Raw genomic sequence first — 7,636 nt, 5'->3', positions numbered from 1 at the left:
AAATTGCGTCCTTGGTCGGAATGTAGTTGTAGTGAAACAGATCCTAATGAGAAATTTTGCTACAATTGTCGCCTATTGATTTGGAATATCGTACATTTATGGTCACTTGTTAAAATGATCTTAAGTATCTAACCAAATTCTCTCGTGATGTGAAATGCAGTGAAGTTAATTTCCCATCTTTCAAATGGAGGTTAGCGCTTTACTGCTTTATCGGTCCCCTTGATTGCGAGGCTCCTTGGAAGCGGCTTATTGTGGCAAGTCTTTCCTTGTGCAGTAGCTTCACTCCGATTTTGTAAGTATTTTACTATAACATTCAATAATTCCGTCTCCGTATACGGCTCGTACACAGTGCTGACTTCAGCCTCTTAAAGCAATATTCGCATCCCAAGTCCATTTGTAAACCTATTTTGCTTCTGACAGCTTGTGCAAGGATGCAGCGATATGAGTGACCCTTCCAAAAATAGGCGGTAGCACGTGACAAATCCCAAAGGAATCCCAAGAAACACTTCACTTCGTGCTATTCCCTTGATTTTTGTCAAACACCTATAGCTCGAATTTCTTTCACTTGTATCGATTCCTTCTACGGAGATCGCAGGCCCAAGGAACTATACATTTCTTCGAAACAGAGAACAATTCTTCGGATTCAACTTTAAGTCTGCAGCCTTAAGTCGATCAAAAACTTCATAGAGGTTCTTTAGATACTCATCGAAGTCCGATCCTAGACCCAGACGTCATCCAGGTATACTAAATAGGTTTTCCACGTAAGTCCTCTAAGTAAACCCTTTTTTAATCATCCGAAGGTCGCCGGAGAATTGCATAACCCGAATGGAACTATAGTATAGTCATTTGCTTGAGGAGAAACGCGGTCTTCTTCTTGATGTAAACCTACTTGCCAATAACTACTCTCTAGATTAAGAGTCAAAATGTCGTTAATCCTTGGGGAAGGATAGCTGTATTTGGTCACGTCATTTACTTCCCTGGAGTTGATGCAAAACCTTATGCCTTTTTGATTACCAAAACCACAGTGACCGACCAAGGGTCAGAAGAATGTTCACTCTTTCTTTGATCATATATACCCATTCATTCACATGTTCCAGTTATGCCAACGGCATTCCACTTGGTGCTTGTCGAATAGGACGAGAATCATTATTTTGTGCTACACGATGTTTGTCCTCTTCAGCGACCCATTTCCCTTGAATTCCATTTGCACATTATACCCTTTCAGAATTTCTTTTCATTATGGTTGTCTCGTAAGCATACAATTTTATTCCTTTATACTTAGCTGCTAAAGTCGACAGAACGAAGTTTTCAGTCCCCAAGTGGTACACATTGCGGGGAGAGTCTAATCTATGTTTCATAATGATGTCCAGCCCTAGGATTCATCTTCAATCTCCTCTTCTAATATTCGTCATTCTTCTAAGCTGCATATCTACGTCAGCTTCTCCGATGATTGGCGCAACTTCTTCCGCGACCATCCTCATGACTAGGTGGGTTGTGGTAGTAGAATATCTTTAGTCATTTTCATTCACACATGCATTAATCACCAAAGTATCTACCTCTTCTGTTGCTTCACGGAGACAATTTTAGACCTCAGTTCCAGTTGTTCCAAATCATATCCTTTCTAATTAAATCTAGTTTATTTGGACTACCGAGAGGGATAAATGCTTTATGCACACCGGTCGTTCAGAGACTCTTATCTAGCGCTATACAGAACTATTCCTAGGAGCATAACCTCTACAAACCATCGGCTGACAGCAAACTTCTAACAATTTAATATACCCATTTTGATCAAGACAATAGCCGTCCAAGTCCACAAAGGAAAAATAATAATCAAACAGAGAGTTTCAAAAAATACCACAAATGGGGCAATAAATTGTTGTACCTGGTAGGAAAGTACATGCAAAATTTGTTCCACGAAACCCAGACTCGTCGACCGGTATGTTTACCTACCTACTTCCCGTATCAACCCGTCCGACAAGTTTCACCGTTACCAACAACAACCCCTACATGAGGCATATTTCGAAAACTAAACTTTATTCAATTCTTTTAATATTTTTCTTTTTTTCATTCACTGGTTTTTTGTCTAGATATCCATTTCCTTTTTTATTTTCTATTTATTTCTTTACTTATTTCCCGCACGATAAATTCTATCTTTCCTTCAATTTCTGTTTTCTTTTTCTCTTCTAGTTATCGTACAGACTTGCTCTTTTTTTTTAATCCTAGGTTTTCGAGTATGCCACGTTCGTTCCCAGCATCATTTTTTTATTTTTTTTTCCCTAAGTACCCGTTATCCCACATTCGTTCATTCTTTAACCAATTTTACCCCACTTCATCACCCCACCTTCAACCCCTCTACATTCCACCCGTTTTCATTACCTCAGGTTGGTATAAATACTGGTCCCAGCGCAAGTAAAACCAACTCTCCGACATTCCACCCACCAGCGGCAAGGAAGAGGGAGACGTTAGCGCCTATATTAGTCCGTCTAATCCAATTCTCGATTGGTTATTTCTTTCATCTTCATATTAAATTATTGTCATCCTTAATGTGCTTTTGGTCAATTTTGTTCTTGTGTATATCTCGTTCTTGTTTTACTTAATTTTGTTCTTGTTATTGTTTTGGTCTGATTGTGTTTCTTTTGTTGTATATATTGTCCTCGTATTTTGGTTTGTGTGTTTTGGTGTGTATATGTGTAAATATAGAAAATTGTATATATATATTTGTGAATTTTAAATCGAAGTGTTATCAAAATATCATCTGTAGTACAATGCTACATTTAGTGGAATTCATTATGCTCAACAAGGTCCATTTAAATAGATGGATATCTACTTGCTGAACTGAATCCACGGCGTAGCTCACCACTACGTGATAGGCACGTTACCAAAATGAAAACCAGTCTTAAATTGAAAATTCTGAAAAAGAGGGAAGGTAGGAGACGTATTGACTTAGAAATGCTAAAATGTAACGAAACGCGTGATAGGCTAGGTAAAAGGACAGACGAAATACTAAAGACATGGATCTGCATTAAAACGTGCCTAAAGCCAGCAGCGACAGATATATTAGGTCTTAAACAAAACCAAAGTAGGAAACCCTGAATAACAAATGAGATTTAAGGATTAATAGAAGAAAGGCGGAAATACAAAAACAGGACAGACGAAGAAGGACAAAAGAGATATAAGGCTATAAAATGGGAAATAATTAGGAAGTGTAGGACAGCTAAGGAACAGTGGATTGATAGGATGTGTAAAGAAGTAAACGAAAAGTTTGAAGTAGGTAAAACCGATGAGGCTTATAAAATAATTAAAAGGAATTTCAGATATGTAGGGTACAGTTGTCATAAGGAACGAGGCAGGGGTCATTTTGATAGAAAATGAGGAAATGGCAGATAGATACAAAGAATATTTAGAGAACCTATACACAGGCCATGAGTTAGAAGATATATTAGAGAAGGAAGATTGTGTGGAGACAGATAAGCTAGCTTATTAATGAGAAAAGGGTTCGATGTAGGATTAAAAAACATAAAGAATAATAAGGCGCCAGGGGTAGATGGGATACAGGGGGAAATTCTAAAACATGCAGGACAAGAGGTTAGAAATCGTATGTTTAAGCTAGTTCGTCACATTTACGAGACGGGGAATTATAAGATAAGAGGATTACAAACGGAACGTGATATTAGTAATCATACCTAGAAAGAGAGGCGCGGATAGGTGCGATACATTTAGAACAATTAGGTTAACTTCCCATGCGTCAAAAATCTTAACTAGAATTGTACAGAGGAGGATTAGCTTTACCGGTAACAATAGAAAGATTTAGAAAAAGCTTTTGACAATGTTAAATGGGACAAGATGTTATATTTACTTAAATGTAGGGATGAGTTACAAAGATAGAAGAGTGATACTTAGTTTGTATAAAGAGTAACAGGCAGTTATAGAGATGGGGCTGCAACGTAGAGAAGTAAATATTACGGTAGCTAGGGATGCACACTGTCACCGCTACTTTTTAATCTAAACGTCGAAGACGCGATCAACATCATTAAAGACAATACAACTGCAGGGATAGATATACAGGTGCAAAATATTAGTATGCTTAGATTTGCAGATGATATAGCAGTATTAGCATTTAGCAAGGAGGAGTTAGAGATAGTTTTAAATAAAATGAAAGCGGTATTGACTATGAAGTACTATATAAAAATAAATAAAAGTAAAACAAAAATACTGGTATGCAAGAAAAGGAAAAGTAGGGACAGAACTAATATTAAGATAGGAACTAATATAAAGATAGGAGACGCAAAATTATAAGATTTTAGGTATCTAGGAAGTCAGATAAGTCAGGACGGAAAGACTAGTAGGTATATAAAGTAGAGGATAGCGCAGCTTCAATAAAAAGAAGTCGCTTCTATGCTCACGAACGGTTAATTTAGAAATTCGAAAAAGGTTATTGTTAAAGGTGTATGTTTGGAGCACGACGCTGTACAGGTACGAAACATGGATAGTGGGCGTGGCGGAAAAGAATAGGCTAGAAGAGTTCGAAATGTGGTGTTACAGACGAATGTTGAGGATACCGTGGATAGAGAAGGTTAGCAATGAAGAGGTATTAGAAAGAGTAGGAGAACAGAGGACTCTATGGAAGTTAATAAGAAATAGGCGAGTTAGGTTAATAGGACACCTTCTCAGACATGCAGGTCTAGTCAGAGGCATACTAGAGGCAGAAACGGAAGTTAAGAGAGGTAGAGGTAAACCTAGATTAGATTACTGTTTATAAATAGTTAAGGATATGGGTTGTTCTAGCTTTAGAAGATTAGCGCAAAATAGGAAAGAGTGGAGGTGCGTGTCCAACCAGTCTTAGGTTTGACGACCTTATGGTGATGATAATGATAGGTTTTTTATGTATGTATACTAGGGTGGTCGTTAAAAATTAAATTCTTTCGGACGCCCAAAAAGATCCTTCCTTTTGACGAAAAACTACGGGAAAAATTTTGCTTTTTGATTTTTAACAAAAAGAACACGTGCCGACGGTCAATTGAAGTTCATTTTTCGATAAAATTATAGTTTTTCGTTTTGAAAATAAATAAATAATATTGAATATAACTTGGTAGTCATTAAATAAATCTCTATAAATAAATAATTGTATATAAAATTTACAAAATTGTTCATATTTCAGAAAAAATAAAGTTGTTAGTGCTAAAATAACTGACTTAATAAAGTTTATAAGTTTACCAATGAGATTATCTCGATGGATATGAACTTCATCTAAAACCAAAAAAAACCCTTTTGTAGAGAATTTAATTTCCTATAAGCCTGTTTTCATAATTTTTTATCCAAATTTAAATACTGTGTTCAATATTTCAAAAAACTATAATTTTATTGAAAAATGAACTTCAATTCACCGTCGGCACGTGTTCTTTTTGTTAAAAATCAAAAAGCAAAAATTTTCCCGTAGTTTTTCGTCAAAAGGAAAGATTTTTTGGGCGTCCGAAAGAATTTAATTTTTAACGACCACCCTAATGTATACTTAAGATAAAATTGTAGATGATGTAAATAAGTGTAAATAGTTATTATCCACTTCATTTACCATTACTTTATCTTTTTTTTTTACAACCACAATCATTTCCTCTTTGACTCTGTCTCTTTTTCCTGTTCTAATTGCACTACTACATTCCAGTAATGCCTAGTATTAATTGTTGTATCTATTTGTCTTTGTTCTACCCATGTTTCACTTAACGTAAATATTTCATGTCCTTTTAAAAACCCTCAAAACCCTTTTTTATTTACATTTAGCACGCATCACATACCATGCAACTTCATTCTTTTTCCATATCCCGTTCTATCTTGTATTCTACCCTCCAAGCAACGAAATGTCTTTTGTACTTAAAAAATTAGGTATTTTAGGTATTCCGTTTTTCCCCTCCTTTCTATTTTCATGAATAAACAGATAAATTTGGTACCTACAGATAATATGCAACAATATTTTTAATACTTACTTCATATAAAATTAATTTTAAGCACTAGATGACGTTGGGTTCTTTTTTTCTGCTAAACGGGGTGGTGGTCCTGAAAAGATTGGGAGCCACTGGTGTAGGGAATACAACTATTCCAACAATATTAGCAGAATGTACACTTGAGTTGCCGAAAATCCACTTTTTTGAAATTCTTTCGTTAATTCCGAAAAGACTGTTCTTAATTTGTTAAGTATTACATCTACCTGATTAAGTTTAAAATTAGTTTTTTTCAAATTTTAGTTTTAGATTTAAGTTTCATTATTATTAAATTTTCTTATTGGTATTTATGGAAGCATTTTGAATATAAGAGAAACCCTCTCGATGTGATGTAAATATCCATAATTTCCGCATTTGATAACTTCTGACATATAATACACATTTACAGTTTTACCACGCGAATTTAACCAGACACCATGATTAGTAGTTCAATCCCGTTTTTAACTGTTTAATCAACACAGCTTATAAATAAATTTCTATATTTGTAAATAGCTTTAGAGATTAACATTTCCTGGAACAGAAGCTCTTATCAATTGTATTTTTTTTTTAATTATTTTCCACAATTGTTATTATGACTACATCCTCGCATGCTTATTGTCAACTAAGAGGAATTTCTATTAGGTAATTGTGCTGCAAATTACATTAAATTGGCGTTATTATGGAAATTATGGCATTTTAAACGATTTAAGAATATCTACATATTTTTTTGTACCTACAGCTACCATACACTTCCGTATTGTGGAGATAAAAAATTGTTTGAGAGCAATCAACCTCTTTTATAGTTGTTCAACTGAAAATAATGTTACCCAAGAAAATGATATTGTACAATCAAAAATCATGTTTATTTTGAATGTTCCTAACTTTATTTTAAGTAGGTAAACAGATAAGTTCAAATCATTTCAAATAGAACAAAAATAAGTTCTAAGAATTACATCACTAGTTTAAAGTTTGTAACCATCAAGAAAAGCTGGGCAAATTATGCGGTGAATCTGTAATCAATTAATCAGTCAAATTCTGATTGTTTTTATATTTTAAAAATATCTAATAGATTATTCAAATACCTAATCAATTAACCGAAGTTTGAAAAAAAATTAAAAGAAAATTGTAGTGGTTAATGAGGCAAAGTAGCCCCAAATTAGAGAATCCACGCCTTTATATTAAGTTTTAAGTCGGAAATTGAGCGATGAACAGAACAACCTAGCGAATTTAGAGTGGTGTGCATGTGAGCTATCAATCAACTGCTCCCACAAGTGCGGTACCAAACGGCAACAAAGGAGTTGACGTCCCTCCATCTTTTTATTTTTAGATGAAATATGAAAGAGATAACAAAATAAATATCAAAAAGTAGGGTTACGCCACTTTTATAACCTTGTTTTTACTGTTCACCACTACACCTTCAAAAATTACTCATTCAATATGGAATATGTTTAGTCAAAAACGTTTTTGACTAATTGTATGAGTGTTTTACATTTTCTGCGAGTCGGGCCTTAATCAAATAGGCTATATATCACGTTACACCTTCCACTCCATTTCATCTGTGAATTAACACCCTCCTTTCACGTGTATCTATTAGCCAGCAAGGAACATTCAGCTAGACCGTTTCTGTGGAATTCTCACTATTTATATGAAGATTTAGCTTGCAG

This window comes from Agrilus planipennis, unplaced genomic scaffold, assembly GCF_000699045.2.
Source record: "Agrilus planipennis isolate EAB-ADULT unplaced genomic scaffold, Apla_2.0 scaffold4, whole genome shotgun sequence".
Taxonomy (NCBI): Eukaryota; Metazoa; Arthropoda; class Insecta; order Coleoptera; family Buprestidae; genus Agrilus; species Agrilus planipennis.
The sequence above is the reverse complement of the archived record's forward strand: the minus strand, read 5'-3'. Positions refer to the sequence as shown.